This window comes from Epinephelus moara, chromosome 18 (genome assembly GCF_006386435.1).
Source record: "Epinephelus moara isolate mb chromosome 18, YSFRI_EMoa_1.0, whole genome shotgun sequence".
NCBI classification, from domain to species: domain Eukaryota; kingdom Metazoa; phylum Chordata; class Actinopteri; order Perciformes; family Serranidae; genus Epinephelus; species Epinephelus moara.
The window spans coordinates 24386145-24403668 of NC_065523.1; positions in this window are offsets into that span (position 1 = coordinate 24386145).

The following is a 17524-nucleotide window of genomic DNA, read 5'->3' on the forward strand; positions in this document are numbered from 1 at the left end:
GTTTCTCCAATGCTGTTTTGCATGTCACAGATGGTCTGCAAGCCCAGCACCTGCTAATGTGTGCTCACCCTTTGCCTCTGATAACTTAAGATCCAGAAGTTCAGGAGGTTTAAACTAGGAACTGAATTATATGCAGAGGTCTCTTCTTCTCCAAAACAAATGGACCCGGTGATTTAACCCAGTAAAAACGCTGAATAAAGCGGTTTCACGTTACAAATCAGTGTTTCTCCGATGCTGTTTTGCATGTCACAGACGTGCTGGCAGCCCAGCACCTGCTAGTCTGTGCTCACCTTTTGTCTCTGGTAACTTAAGATCCAGAAGTTCAGGAGGTTTTTACCTTGGGCCGAATAATTCGCAGAGGTCTCTTCCTCTCCCACACAAATGGACCTGGTGATTTAAACCAGTAAAAAACACTAAACTAAGCAGTTTCATGGTAAAGATCTGTGTTTTTGTCATGCTGTTTGGCTCATTTCAGGGCGGCTGCTAACTATGGTAAGCACATGAATGGCCCTTTCAAGAGCCACTTTTTGATTTGTCCATTCTTGGCTACTGTAGAAACATGGTGGTGCAACTAGACTCCGTGGATAAGGACACGCTCCCTATGTTGATATCATTCTAAGGTGACAAAAACATAATGATTCTTACTTTCAGGTGATTACAAACTAAAGAAAACATACTTGATATATTATATTCCATTTTTGCCAATATATCCCTAGAAACCCCTCGCACTGGACCTTTGAGACAGAAACATGGCTCATGGGCACAAATTGGGGTTATGGAAAGTAGGAATTAAGGAAATGAGCAATATTGAAGTGAACAGTATTGCAGAGGAAAGAGGAAAAGAAACCTCGAGGTTAGAGGGACCACCCTGCGCCAGAATAACCTTACCTGCTCCCTCATTAGTGACAGACTTGCACATTTTATCCAAATATCTGTGTAATTTGCAAAAAAAATGTACACGATACACAGATTATGCGAGTTTAAAAGAGTGGAGTCCACATGTGTTGGTGCTGCCAGGGGAGGCAGGACAGGAGCTGGATGTGAGGGTGGTGTATACAGGAAATGTGAGCTTTTCCAGGCTTGCAGGCTGAGCAGGAGCTGGGCTTTGCTCCAGGATCCACCAGCAGCAGACGGTAGGTGCTGGGGGCTTTATTACTTTTCCCCAAGCAGCTCACCCTAATCCCAGGGCTAAGGGACATGAAAGTCTCCCTCCTCTGAAGAAAGGCAAAACATGAAAGAGAGAACGGATCAGAGAGACAGCAGCTCTGCGAGCCAGTGGAACAGGGGATAAAGTGAATAAAGTAAAGATAAAAGGAAGAGCAGAGGCTTGATTGACTTTATTGTTTTTATCTGACATTCATTGCTTCATTCATAAGGACGGAGGTGAGGGCTGAGGTGTGGATTGAGGAGTCAGTGTAGCGTGTGCAGTGGGTTCAGAAAAAAGAGAGCAATATGTCATGTTGAGGAAAGAGGGAGGAGGTGGACGGAGCTCAGGAGAGAGGAGTGAGAACACCCTGAGGAGTGAGAGTGTGAGGGGATGTATAGAGAGGGGGGAAAAACATGAAGAAAAGAGGGGATGAAGTTGACTCAGGATGTGGGTAATCGGCACCACAGCAAGAGGGGGCAGACAGGGCAGCACTAAGTGGACATGCTTTCATAAACAATGCCAGAGGGGGAAGAGGGGGCAGACAAGGTGTGAAGAGGGCTGCTGAATGGGCTCTGTGTGTGCAGTTGAACAATACAAAGGAGGTCTCCCAGTGTGAAACATGGACCACTGGAATTTTGGGCTCTTGCGGAGGGCAAACTGTGATTTGACTACCCACAATGCACAGGGTCAGAGTTCAGGGATCAGGGGTCGTATGGGGGATGTTGCTGGTGGTGCAAAGTGGCGGATGCATTGCAAAGCTTTAATCATCTCTCTCAGTGTGAAGGGATTTTCCTTGGTTACTGTAAATACATTTTTAAATTCAAACTTTGTTTTTTACATGATTTGATATACAACTCGATCTAACTGACAGAAGCCGTTTACAGCCTCAAACCCCCTCTGAGTCAACCTCGACTACTTCCTTCCCAGATTACAGATCGTGTAACCTTTGCTTCATTACTTACACCCCTCTCTTCCCTCTCCCGTCCTCCCCTTTCCTCTCTCCCTCCATGTCGCCCTGTTATGTTTCTCCTCTCTGCCCTAACCTGTGGCCTCTGGGTTTTGAGGAAAGGCAGAGGACGCCTTTGAAGATGGCGACAGCCAAGTTTGTCCGGGGCCACAGCCATGAATACACGTCTTTGTCCGCCTCTCTCTCACGTCTTCATATCCTGCCCCCGCTACACTCCTCATCCTCCCACTGCCCCCCACAAACTCACACGGACACGCTCATGCCCTCGCTGGGGCCCCCGTTGCACAAATGACCCCGCTAATTATGTATTTAAGGTATTTGGCTCCTGTGAAAACAGCTTTGGGTTAGCGGTGGAAGGTTGGTGGGGGCGGTGGTGGGGAGGAGGGTGTGCAGGGACATGGGGTGGTCCATGGTCTCATGGCTATCATTACTGCCCAGTGTTTTATGTAAACACTGGATTAGGGCAGCGAAGGTTGATTGAGGAGAGGGGTGGAGGAGGTGGCGTGGTGGTGGGGTTTGGCACAGGGGTAGGTAAGTGGGTCGCCAGTGCTTCTGAGTTCTGGTCTCTGGTTTCACCCCTGGGTGGCAGTCCCTTAGAAACTTTCCTCTCGCGTGCACACACATCTCACCTCACACAGATAATGGCTTATGAGCAACACAGGAGAGATTAAACAGCACGTAAATGCTCACTAATCTCACCTCTTGTTCTTTCGTCCTTAAAAAGTGTAAAGGCCTGTTTCCAACCTTGCTGGGGTCATTTTAAAACCTTTACTTCCTCAACAAACACACTTATGGTCAGTGTTGGGGAGTAGTTAACTACATGTAGTTCAGTTACTAGTTTAGCAATTATTTGTTGTAGTTCAATCAAGAAGACTTTGGTCAAAGAAAACTCTTTTTCCATCTGCAGTATTATATTAGGCAGTATGGCTGCATTCAGGGGCCTCTCTGCCTTTCCTTGTGCCTATGCAGAAAGCCTCTTCCAGGCACCTATGTAGAAAGCATAAGGCAAATAGAGCTCATACCTCTCTGCCCTTCCATGCGCCTACATGGAAAGCCTAAGGCAAAGAGCACACACATCTCTGCCCTTCCATGCACCTACATGGAAAGCCTAAGGCAAAGAGCGCACACATCTCTGCCCTTCCATGCACCTACATGGAAAGCCTAAGGCAGGGAGAGCAGCATCAATGACAAACAGAAATGTCACTGATAATTTAGACACAGCATGAAAAGGAGGAGCTGGGGTGGAGGCGGGTTGCAAAACAGCTTGCAGAGGAAGCAGCAACAGTAGGCAGGCCTTGCAGAGGAAGCAGCAACAGTAGGCAGGCCAGAGCAGTTTAAATAGGGCACCCTGAATGAGACTGTCACAGCGTTTGGAATGCACAAATCTATTCTTGTACACGAAGAGAGTATGTACCCTTTTACCACCTATATTAGCACGTGTATGGGTTTTTAAACACAGGAAACCCCTCTAAAAATAGACTATAGGTCCCTTTTCCACTGCCAGTAGACTAAGGCTGTGTCATGGACAGGCTGGAAAATAGGTTATTAAACAGTAGCAGCAGGGAGGCAAGCGAAAATGTCACGCTGGTTACTTTTTATATCTCTTACTTATTTAGTCTGTCTTTCAAACTCGGCGCAGACTAATTTGGAACAATGAGCGCTGCTTGGTCGGAGTTGGATTGTTTGTGTCGTGGCATCTCGCTGATAAAGGGGCTAAAATTAGTACGTTCATCTGGGTGTTGTTTTTCTATCACTGCTGGTCAGAGCTGGAGCCTATATATACCTGTGACCACTGCAGAGTCATTTGAACTGGGTGTGAACGTCGATTGTAACGTTTCCCATTATGTACAAAAGCCAGATGTTAGTGGGAAAGGGGCTTAAATGAGTCTTAACTCCTCAGTTTCCATCCCTCCTTTCTACGACCACCTTTAATTTCTCTCTCTCTTTGTTAAAATGCTACACTACAGTGCAATCACCTGTAACACATCTGGGCCACAAGGAAGGATGGAGCGGTACAGTCGTGAGCAGCAACCCTAAAAACAGCTCTGAAACCTGATCGTTTCGCTTTGGACCCTGCCCCGGGAGAAGGGGCTGACTGATGCTGCTGATAAAGCTGAGATGGACAGCAGCTTGCTCGGCCTCTCAGTGGGAACCCGCTGACGCTCTCGACTTCAGCACCAGCTCTCTGTACCTGAACCATATCTGTGATATTCTTCTACTTAATCTCATTAAGCATAGTCACTTTTGAGTTTTCCCGTTTGGCAAATTTTGTTCAAACACACAGCAAACAATGGTAATCCATTCAACCCAGAGCACACAGGGTTTACTGGTAGGAATTAGTTTTTACTTCCTCTGAGTCAAATCCATCTGTATCTCTCTTAGCTGACTGTGCCAGTGTCTGTGGAGGTTGAAAGAAATCAAATCCTCACTGACTGATCTATAAGTATTCAACTTGCATTTTGTGACTGAAGTGAGCCTGGCTGGGCCTCTGTCAGGTCTTGATAAATGGAAGGAAGGAGGAAGCAAGAGAGGCAGGGAGTGAAGGAGGGCGTGGCAGAGGAACTACTGAGAGTGTAGAGGCCTCTGGAGGGAGATAAGTCAGGTTCTAATGGGAGCTGGTGTTTGTATGTGTTGTAATTACAAAGGGAGATGCGTGGAGTCATTGCCTCTACTGTATGTGTGTGTGTGCAAGAGAGAGGTAGTGTGTGTGAGCATGCATGTTTTCCGATGGGAGCGCAGCTAGGGAAGCCAGTTTCCCTTTGCACATCAAATAAATCAGAAGTCTACAATTAGAAAGAAGGAGTGAGCAGTGTTTGGTTTGTGGGAAGAGAGGAAGAAAGCTTGGAATGTGTCACTGCTATTGAGGAATGAGGAGTGTGTGCGCATGTGTGTGTGTGCGTGCACGTTTCTGTGTGTGTGATTATACGTGTGAGGTCGGGAGTAGCCGGCCCAGCCAACATTCTTGGGCAGCAGTATTATTAACTGTGGTGGAACCATTATCAGTGTTTACTTTGATCCAACCACCATCAGAGGAGTAATGGACTCAGCTGAACCCTGCCTCTTTCTCTTTTTCCCTCTCAGCGACTCTCCTCTTTATCAAGATGATGTTCAGGATGTTCTTTACCTCATTATTTTCAACACAAGGAGGACTGGCGAGCTCAAAGGAGGCTTCATTAAGATGCTGACTAAGTGGGGTGTGTGCGTGTGTGTGTGAGCATCTGACACCGACCGTCAACATCCCTGATTCTTTGGATAAAAACTGCTGAACTTCCTCTGAAGGGAGCCAAACACAGTGGGCTTAGCGCTCTCCTACGTCCTATAATTCAATGGTGCGATTAGACCACCTAGTTGTAAAGCCTTACTATAACATTTGTGAGGAAACACACACACACACACACACACACACACACACACACACACACTGCTCTCTTATCTTCAAAGCAACACTATTGTCATTTGACAGGACAGACATACACTCACAAAGACTTTCTTGTGCTGACACACACAAAAAAAATGACCTGAGCTTCATTATTGTAGGACTCTGGACTTTAGCATATGTGTGTGTGTGTGTGTGTGTTAACGCAGTTTACATTCAGAGTGTGGGAAAGACCGAGGAAGCAACCACACACGTACCTGTCTGATGAGGGTATGATGAGAGCATCACAGAACAGGCCTCACACTGTTCACACCGGCTGGCAGGTGGCAGACGCACCTGGCACTGAGGTGAAGCCACACACACACACACACACACACACACCCACCCACACACACTCTCAGTACTAGAAAGAGAGATTATTAATGCGTGCATGTGGGAGCTATTGTTAAGTGAGTGCTAAAGACCTTTTCACATGCACAGGTGTGACTAATAACATTAATTAAGACTCTGGTCTAAATGAGGGTGTCCACCTAACCTGTTTAGTTCGCTTAAAACAAACTCCGCCCCATTTGCCTGGTTAGTAAGGCTTGTCTGAGCTGGTGTGAGAGCTGTCAACCCAGTTGAATCTGCTTGAAAAGGTGGGTCTCAGGGTGCTTTCACACCTGCCCTGTTTGGTTTGGTACGATTGAACTCAAGTTCATTTGCCCCCTAAGTGGGGTTTGTTTGGGCAGGTGTGAACACAGCAATCGCACCAAAACAACCACACTGAGACCTTCTTGAAGATGTGGTCTTGGTGTGGTTACAGACAAACTCTGGTGCAGTTTGTTTGTGGTGAGACCTGCTCTGACCTTGAGCAATATAGTACACAATGACCAGCGCTAAAATCAACCTGCGTAGTTGTCCCTCCATTGTGACATTAGAAAATGTTGCATTTATCTTGCAAGTGTACTCTTCTTCAGCGTTTTGTTTACTTCCTGGATTTTTCCCACATGGAAATTCTGACCAATCAAGAGCAGCTTTTTCGTGCAAGGCATTTTGTAAATGCTACCGTGAGAACACAAACCAACTCGAGGCAATTATGCAACTTTACAACAAAATTAGTCCCTGATTCAGACCAAAGCAAGACAACTCTATGTCTGAAAGCATCCTCAGTCTGCTTCCAAGTGGACTCTGGTGTGGTTTGTTACTGTTGTGACAGCAAATGATCCAACCACGGGATCATATGATAGCAGATCTGATTTTAGCATGATTTCAACAGCTAAACCAATAATGCATACGTCTGCTGATTGTGAAATCTGACCACGATCTTATAACTGATATGTGTAAAGGCCATGTATAGCCTATAACCTATTTACGCTAATGAGTACACGTACTATGGTAACACGTGGGTATTTTCCCTGATTAAAAAAAGTTGTTAAAACTGCTGTGATTTTATTTGTCAGTCCATTAAGTCCAATAAAAAGTGAGGGACAGCGATCCACGATAAAAACATAGACACCAAAACTATTTTCGTACCAGGCTGTGCCAACATGCCTTTTAACATGGGAGTCTACGGGGATTGACTGTCTTCTGGAGCCAGCCTCAAGTGGCCATTTGAGGAACTGCAGTTTTTGCTAGTTTGGTGTTGGCTTCATTTTTCAGCCCCGGAGGTTGCCACTTAAATATACAAAGCTTTCGATTTACTGGTCCATCTACGTCCCAACCCTCGCCTATGGTCATGAGTTCTGGGTAATGACCGAAAGAATGAGTTCGTGTATGCCAGCGGCTTTAAATGAGTTTCCTCCGTGGGGTGGCTGGGCTCAGCCTTAGAGATAGGGTAAGGAGCTCGGACATCCAAAGGGAGCTCAGAGTAGAGCCGCTGCTCCTTCGCTTTGAAAGGGGTCAGTTGAGGTGGTTCGGGCATCTGATCAGGATGCCTCCTGGGCGCCTCCAGCTGGAGGAGTTTCAGGCACATCCCACTGGTAGGAGGCCACAGGGCAGACCCAGAACATGCCGGAGAGATTACATATCTCCTCTGGCCCGGGAACACCTCAGGGTCCCCCAGGAGGAGCTGGAAAGCGTTGCTGGGGAGAGGGATTTCAGTATGTAATTAAAATATAAAATGAAGTTTGAATAATGGAAAGCAAGTAGTTTCTCCCAACTTGCTCCAACTCTTTCAAATTAAAGCCATGTGAATATACTATGTGGTTTGTTGGTCTGTGTTTGGCAGGACGATGTGCAGCAAGAATGAGCAACACAGTGAATCCCTCCAGTCTCAAGGAAAGCACGCTGCTGAGATATTCCTGGTGGTGGTGGTGGGGGGGGGAGTATTAACTAAAAGTAAAGCTTGCATTTTATCATTTGATTATTTTTCAAAACAGTGTTGGAGGTTCAGGACAGGGACAGGTAGTAATGCATTACAAGTTTTATTTTTATTTTTCAGGAGCAAGTACTTTCCCAAAAAAAACCCCAACAGAGTACACCTTTACTGCAGATGCCACGTTGCAAGCTGCCTGAAAGAAAAAGAAATACCACCTGTAATAACCAGGTACTTTTTTTTACCTTTACTTGAGTAGGTTTATCAAATTTTCACTTTAATTCCCAGTACCCACCCACCACTGGTGCAGGAAGACTACAGAGCTACTGTATCAGTGATTTAACCATCTGACAACCTCAGCATCTGTGTGTCGGTGTGAAAAACCTCCCTGAACTACTAGCTCCTGGCTGCAGGCTTCCTGTTTTATGCACTTAAAGGCTGTGTGTGTGTGTGTGTTTCTGTGGGGGTATTTACTGACGACCCCCCCCCCCCAGACATGACCGTCTTTGATGCGAGGTGAGGCTGAGAGGCAGTAGTCTGACTGGAAGCCGGTTTGACGGAGTGGCTTCTGAGGGAAGGTCACGACAGCAGTGGAGGAGGGAGTGAGAGATGGAGGGTCGGCAGGGGAGAGGAAAGACTGTGAGGGGATCACTGACAGCCCGTTAACATCTCAGACTTCACAGCACCCCGTTTGTTCTCTTTGTCGCCTCTCACAAAAGTTTCTCTATAAACCCTCTCATCTTTGCTCTTTTGCTTTTATCTCTCTTCATGCAACATGAGGGTTTCTCTGTGTACTTCATGTTACTCCTTTGTTGCACTGCATCTCTGTTTAAAACTCTTGTTCTCACCCTCCTGCTCCTTTTCTCCTCCTGAGTAGTGTTGCTTTTGTAATATTTTGACATCTTTACAGTCTGTCCGTTTTCATCTGCGCACAGTTTCACATTTCTTCTTTGCTCGGTGAGATGATGTCATACAGTGTGCAGACACACATGCATGCACGGTTCCCCACTAACCCCAATGCTTTATATTCAGTGGTTTCAGACTGACCTGAATATCTCTGACATGACTTTCACCAAAGCTAATAACAGCAACAGGATAACTGCTACCAGTGCTGCTGGAAGTTGCCTGGCAAAGTTATTGTCGCAGGATGAGAAACAGGCCCGGCAGTGGTCGGGAAACTCAGTGACCTGCATGCCAGTTTGACTGCACCATTTATGAGTTTAATTCAGGTTCAGTAATACCCCCTTCTCCTTCCCCTCTCTCACACACACACACACCCCTCTGTCTTTCCCTCTCTCTGTCTTTAACTTGCTTTCCATGAGCTAAGCTGCATGTGAACACCTGCTATTTCAAATGACACTCATTGTCGTGCAGAGCTGTAGGTGTAAATCATTGTGGGCCACTGTGGAGGCAGCCGTGCGCGTACACTTGAACATACATGACTGACACCTACGACCCTTTAAAGGAGAAAGGAGGGCAAAGCAGAAAATGTGCTCAGCGTCCAGGAATTCAGCTTTCACTCCCCCTTTCTTATTTAAGATTCACACAAGTGCAGACACACAGTTATCAAAGTCTTTGCAGATTGTTTAGTAGCTGCTCAGGGTTGTCTCTGCTATGGTGATGAAGTGTGTGTATTGTTGTAAGATGTGTTAACGGGGTTGAGTCCACAGCCATGCTTGCGGCTCTGTGAGGCCAGCATGCTAACAAAACAGATAATTGTTGCAGACTGAAACTCATCTGTTCAGATTGCACCTTGGTCCATTAAGTTAAAAAAATCTCTTATTGTCTCTCAGGTTATGTTCACACTTCAAACCTCAATTCAAAGTTATTGCTCAGATAAATTTTAATAGGCCCGTTTCCACCGCAGGAACTTTGGGGTAACTTTACGGGGCCGGGGCCGTTGAGCTAGCAAAGCAGTTTTGTGTTGCTATGTGTGGTATTTATTCAGTTTTGGGAAATCACGATGTCTAGAAAGCACCAGCTGACAGGGACAGCTAACAGCAGCAGCAAAGCTAACATCAGGACGTCATCTGTTAAAAGCCTCCCGTTGTCGGATACGACATGAAACTACTCCAGTTAGCTCAATCATGTTGTAACTAAGACATCCGCTGCAAAAAATATGTTTTTCACGGACCGTGACCGGAGTTATTACAGACACCGGCGTCCCTACGCCCCTACGTTGCCCCGGTCAAAATGGTCGCGCAACGATTACGTCACATACAGAGCCCGTTAACTTTACAGGAACCTTCCTCGTACTCCACTCTCTCAGTGGAGACACGGCGATTGAGAGGGCCGAGCGAGAGGGCGTTCCTGTAGTAGTTCCTGCCCCCCAAATAGTACCAGGAACTTATTCAGTGGAAACGGGCCTAATGTGCCCAGATCAGATGCTAGTATAAACACTGTCACCAGGGTTCGGTACCGTTTGCATTTGAACGGATAACGGTACCCAGTGGTACCTTTTCTGTATTTTACTTTCTCAGCGATAACAAGAATTATTACACAAAGTCCACTCCTCTGCTTTTTTCTAATCACACATGAAGCTAATCCTCTGTCTCTGACCATCTGTGCTTGTGTGTGCATGTACAATATGTGTTTCTGTTTGTCTCACAGTGATACAAGGCTACCCACGAATGACATTATAGTTACAGAGTTTAGCTTTGGCCAATAAAAGTTACTGTGGTTAAGTTTAGAGAAGAATCATGGTGAGGACGTACCTTAAAATGATTCAAAGTTCACTCAAAGACCGAACACATGCCTCCAGGGGAAAGTCCCGAGCGCAAGTCTATTTTTTTGTGAACCATCCACCACCCCAACCTGCCTCCTTACAAGTGCTCGGGACTACTTCATTGTTTACAGCAGTCAGTGCATTGGTCATGTGATCGCAGCCTTTCAAAATATGTGGAATAAGTAATTTGGGGGTGCTGCTTTTCATAGAAACGTATACGAAAAATTTGTGAGAACAGCCTGAATGTGATGCAATAGGCTGCTTCTTCTGTACGGAAGTGTGTGTGGATGTGCAGTTGAAATTCCGTCTAGACGTTCTTTATAATTGGGGAGACCTCTCTGTCAGGAATTATTCCTGACGGAGACAGCGACATGCCTCCACTGGAGTCAACATCAAACCCAGACTGTAAGGTGTTGTATCATAATACATTCTGAAAACCATCACTGATAGCGTAGTGGTCACCAAACAAACAGAAGATTCATTTGTGGGGTTTTGAATGAAGTGGGAACGGGAAACCAGAGATGTTTTGTGCGTAATGGATAAACTCTAAATCAGTGATGGCTGTCGGAATGTAGAGCTATTTAACATTTATTTTAACAAATGATACGGATAACATATAGCCTACAGCAGTTTTGTATGCATCGTCTTCAAATTATTTGAATCTTAATAGCCTAAAGCTCTGTTTTATACAACGTAAATTAAACATTTTTCAAATCAGATTTATTCATTCAAATGATCAAAAAGCCACAAAAAAAAAAAAAAAAAAAAAAATGTGTTGTCTCAAATAATTCTTTCAGCTGGCGCGTGCTCCTTCGTGGCTCCACCACCTGCTGCTCCTGCTGCCCCTGCTGAACCCAGGCACCGAGGCCGAAGAGGCTGTGATCCGGCTGTCCTTACGGATATTTTTATTATCATCATTCAACATGTAGAAAGAACGTGTAATCTATTGAGTCGATTTACATAGATAATTCACAATCATGAACCTAATCTGGATCTTAAACCTGCTAATTGCCAACTAATTTAACTAAATGTGTTATATTTTTAATATTTTGTCATGTTTAGATTACGTGTTTCAAAGGCATCTGTGTATTGTGTACATAACAGAGCGCAATACGAATTAAAATTGTAATTTCCAATAGTGACAAGCAATATTTATGTGCTTTACTAAATTTACACAAGCACTACGAGTGGTCAGGAGCAGGAGTAGATTTTGTTAGTAGCTACGAAAAGATCGGAGCTACTAAAATATTGATGAATGCGGACATGCACGTAAATTTCCGTCTGTGAACAGTTTACACACAAATTCCTTCTGCTCACGTTTCATGAATGAGACCCATTGAGTCCAAGTGGAAATTTGTGCCAACATTGAAGACGTTCCCTCAAGATGTTCTTGAGATACGTGTTCATGAGAATGGGATGGACGGACGGCCATTCAGAAAACTTAATGCCACCAGCGACGGCTGTAGCCGATGTAGAGGCATAAACATCAGGGCTGTATCTGGCCACATGGCCCAAATCAGAATTCAGTAGATCAGATTCTATGTGATTTATGCCATTCACACTGTTATAAAAGTTACAAAGGAGCAATATGTGCAACTCCCCCTCCCCCCAAAAAAAGAAGAAACACATTTATGACATTCTTTTCTGCAGTCCGAATGTAGCCTAAATATAGCACTCGAAGTTATTCAGCATATTTGATGAAGTTGATGTACTTGCTTGATTCTAGCAACTTTTGGGGTCACACCCACATTGTTGGTTGTAATGTAACGTTGATGTTTACCAAGTAACGTTTGCACCAGTACATCTGAGGCTGAGACACTCATGTACTGGACAAATTAAATATTTGATCTGATGATGAAACTAAATGAAAAGTCAGGGGATGATGGAGATTACTACAGTTCCTCCTGTGGGAAACACAAAAGTGTTTTTTGGCAGTCCATCCGAGACAGCAGCCGTTTGGACGTAACACAATTTCAACCAGTTGCTGGGGCCACCGGCGCTGGAATAAAGGGACAATGAGACTTTTTGTCCCACCACTTTCTGTGTGCACAAGAGGACACCACAGCCTCTATTATCATGAACCAAGCAGCGCGGCAAGATCAGAGTCTGGTGCACTCTGCCAAGTGCGTCAAGAGTGTGCCAAACACACCTTTGGTAATTCTGTGGTGAGGCTCCCTTGGCGCACCTGTGGCACATTTGGACACAGGGTGGGATCAGAAAGAATGCATTATTGTAGGCAGGTAGGTTACATTAAAACCTGAGACAGACCTGGTTTTAATTAACTACTTTCTGTTTGTCATGGTGCACTGACAGTTTGGAAGTTTTCCTCAGAGGTAACTTGTTGTTTGGGACATGGGACAGATATCATTTTTAAAATTAAGTTGAAAACCTGAACAATCTGTATCACATCATGTTGCTCATCACAGCATCAACCTGTATAATAATAAAACATGCAATGCTCCAGGTAACATTGGCGAGCTTTGGATAAAAAAAGATGAAGTGCAGCCATTACCCCACCTAACAGGTGTTCATGATGGATTCACCAAGTAAAAGACTGGCAGAAACAGACAGTCCTGAGGGAGTTATAAGCAGAGCAAGAACATTTAAGAGATTCACATTCATCTGACAGTATGCTGCATTACTCCACTTACAGACTGCAGATGGAACAGATACCTGCTGCCTTCAGATGGCTGCAAAGAGAGACACTGGTGTAAAGGAAAAGCATACCAGAGAACATGAGTGTTGATATTTACTTGGAAAGATCCCTTCCCAGTACCTAGGACAAGCTATAGCCCCGTTTCCACCAAGCAGTATGGTACGGTTCAGTTCGGTACGCCTCCAAAGTGAAAAGTTGTGGATGGTACCAATAGAACCGTTGCGTACCGTCCCCATTTTTGTGCGTGACAGTGCACTCACACCTAGAGAAAACACATTTGATATTCTCCTCTCTGTGTGGAGTTGATGGCTCACAATAGGAGGTAGATAAGTGCGTGTGACTATGTGTGTATTCACAGAGCATATGCTGTGAACAAGAGCTAAACAGCGGGGGGTCTGCAGGGCCATAGAGGAAAGTGGTCTCTATAAAGAACTCAGTAATCCCTGGCTGTGCAGCAGGGGGCTGAGGCGTTAACTCCGGGGTGAGCCCTGTGACTCGAGCCCCCTTTTCTCTGCCATTCTCTCATTGTAGCCGTGGACACTCACACAGAGTGAAGCACATAATGCTTTGTCATCATTCTCTATTGTTACACTGCTAATCACCTCTCTATCTTCTCTCAACTGAGCCTCCTCTACGTCCTGCAGGGCCTAAAGATGTTGAATGCATCACTGTCAGATGGAGCCATTCATGGGCAGTAACATGTTACGGTAATGAGTAGTGAAAGGACTGCACTGTGAAATTCGGTCATTATCTTACACTTATTAATTCCAGTAGCTGTCTGACTGGGAGTTTGATGGAGTTCTGAAATTAGTGAATCCTAAAGCTTCAATGTGAGATGAGATTTCTGAAGCATTGTATGCAGCAGAGTCTGTACACAAGAAGTGTACGTAGCCACTGGGTCTGAAAAGTGAAGTCAAATGAAGAGCCTCAAACCTGCATACTTGCTAATGGCCAGCAGGGGGCGACTCAACTGGTAGCAAAAATGAGTCAGATTGTACTGAAGTCTGATTTATTACCTCAGCAAATGTTTTCTTTATGAGTTTATAGTCTCAGTCGCTTGTTTCACGTCTTCACACAGCATTTTGTAAATTACAGTCTCATTTAGAGTAAAATAAATTGTAAAGCAGGAGATGCTTTAGGGTGTGGCTACCTTGATATTGACAAGTCACTACCATGGCACATAGTCCTGCATCGGGTCTGGTATCTGCTGGTACCTAGCGGGTGACATTTTGTTTTAATTCTATTTCCCGATGGTAAAGAACAAGTTGGTCAGATTGAGGGTGTTGGCTAATAAATACATTTAAATAAGACTAAAAAATGTTTTAAATAAAAATAATAATGTTATTATGACTGCTGACTTCATGTGCCAGCTCTGTCTTCTTTGCTAGCTGGAATATGAGAGCTGCTTCAATCAGATTTCATTTTTTAACAGGCACATTAACTGTGGAGATTTGCTGCTCAATATTATGAGCACAAGCCAAAAAGTATTAATCTAAATGGTATTCTATAAATTTTCTTTATTTCAAAATATTAGTTTTGCATGTATGAAATGTCCCAAATTGATCCCTTTAAATGTGCTGCCTAACCAAATCACTTGAACAGTGTATGGTTATTAAAAGGATTCTCGGTTTTTGGATGGGCCGTGGCTCTTGTGTTCGATTCAATTGGGCGGAGAATGCCGAAAAATTTCACACCTTCATTTGGTTCGGTTCACTTTCACACTGCACTTTTTAAAGCGGACCAAACCGCCTGGACAACGTCACGCAGTTACAACAGCTGCTCATTTGGGGGCGGTATTGCCAAAAACGATCACTGACCAGGAAGAAAAAGAGAATGAAGAAGAAAACCCAGCTCATCGATTGGCCAGGACCGAAAATGGAAATCCATCCCTTCAGCTGGCTTGGTCACCGCAAAAAAATCGAACACCAAAATGCACTGCACTCTACGTCACTTCCTCTCTTTGTCTCACTTCCTCTCTTTGGTTGGCTGGATAGTCCGTTTGCATTTCCCACTGTAAGCGAACCACACCAGAGTTCACTTGCAAGTGAACTGAGACCCCCAGTTTTCAAGCGGACCATGGTTCGCTCGTTTGGTCCACACCAGAGTTCGAGTGAGCGTTCTCACCACTCCAAACGAACCAAACTATTCGTGGAAGCGGACCAGGGTTCGTTTAAAGCGGACCAAATAGTGCCAGTGTGAATGCGTCCTTAGTGGTCAGATGTGTAGGGCAGGGTGTGGTACTGCTTGCGCAGTTCAGGTGCTAGAGTGTGTCTTGTAAATAAGACCTGCGCAGGACTCTGCCATGGCAACCTGTAAACAGGGATAGAGGCGTAACAATGTATCCATGCTAGCTACATCCTCTCTTCCAAATATGGTCACCTCTAGCCCCAAATAACCAAGACACCGATGGCTAAATGACAAACTGGAGGCTTTAAAACAGTAGTCCACCTACCAATAAATGACATCACGGTGCCAACATCCAATTTTTTTATACAGTTTTACAGTGTGCAGTCACTGTGACTAACGTTAAGTTGGCTGTTTATGGTCAAAGTATTTCCAATCATGAACAGTCTGTCTACTTGTTAAACCATAATGTCAGGTCTTAAATATACAGTATATCTGAAGTGGAGGCTTCGGAGGCGTTTATAGACATTTTTGATGGACTTGTGCTGAGTAACCCAAGTAAAGTACGGAGCAAAATAACCAATTACTTTAACTTTTAAGTAATTAATGATGTATTTATTGCAGGGAGGTATAAGTAAGGAGGAAGTGATGACAGTCTTCAAGTAACTTGTGTTGCAATAATGTTGTACTGGAATAACGTGATCACCTACTGTGTGTTAAGAGGAAATCATAAAAAAGGATCCGAGTGCTCCGGTATGAATATACAAAGTGCTTTCTGGTCAGACAATTCAAGTGTCATACATTTGTCAGTAAAGTCTGAAAAAGCTTTTTTAATACTGGAATAGAGCTCCTGCATCTTAAGGTTTGCTGATGACACAACAGTGGAGAAGTGATGGATGAACAATACTGAGAGGAGGTGAAGTACTGTTTCTAAATGCCATTATAAAGAAAGAAATGAATGGGGTTTCAGGGAGTAGGACTGTCATGAATAGGGGAGCAGGTGGACCCAATCTCAGGGGACTGCAGGCAACAGGACTTTGAAGAAAAAACTTCTTATTCAAGGTGCATGCGGGCAAGGCAACACTGATCATAACTGAACAAGACCAACAATCCAAACCAGACTGAGCTGAAAACCAGGACTTAAATACAAACTGATCTGATGAGGGGATGAAGTGCAGGTGAGGAGATGGGCGGAGAAGCTCAGGTGTGGGGAATGAGGTGATTAGGAAGGAGAACAGGTAGGGGAGCCTCTGAGAGCAGGGGAGGAGTAACGAGGCTGATTCAGAGCAGGTGTGTAGATGGATGGAGGAGGGATTGACAGCACGGGAACACAGGAGGAAAAACTCAGCAAATAGAAAACGAAATACCCAGAATACACAATCACCTTAGTAATAAACCCACATTTATCAAACTGTCTCAGAATATGCATGAATGAAATATCAATTCTAGAAATAGAAATATTAATATTACAAATACAAATTAAACTTTAGGTAGCCTACCAGAATAATATAATCAACTGTTTTTTCAGTCCACTAGATAAATTTTGCTGCTGCAAAAAAATGGCTGAAGTGAGATGAACAGACTGAAATTTTATTAGATAAAACAGATGGTGACAAAGTTTTCCTTTGGGGATATAATTTACAGTTGAAAAAAAGGTAATTAATCGCAATATATTTTAAGGCAATACTCAGCATATCGCAACATATTTAAAATCGCAATAATATTGTATCGTGACTTAAGTATCGTGATAATATCGTATCGTGGATCCTCTGGTAATTCCTACCCCTTGTAGGTACATTCAATTGTCATGCACATTTTAAGTTAACTTTTGAGAATTAGATGCGTTTCCATCAACTTGTTGGGAATAAACTGCGCTCTGCAAAGCTTAGGGCCTGTTTATTTGGTTCCGTATATTCTGAAAACGGGTATTTATCTTTGTGTCTGCACCTATCATTTACACGTAACAGCGTTTTTCTTGACGAAAACGAAGATTTTCAAAAACGAATATCCATTTCTATGGGGATGTGTAAACAGGATAGACGGAGATTGTGGAAAACGATGACGCTGCAACCCAGTTCGCGCATGCCCATTAGGCGCCCAAGAACCACAACAACAATGGTGGATATATGCTGGGTTGTGTATGTTTTGTTTGCACTTGTGGGACTACTTATGAGCTTATGAATGAACTTAGCACTGCTGCATGTGTTTGACATGGTGTATCGCCACCTACTGG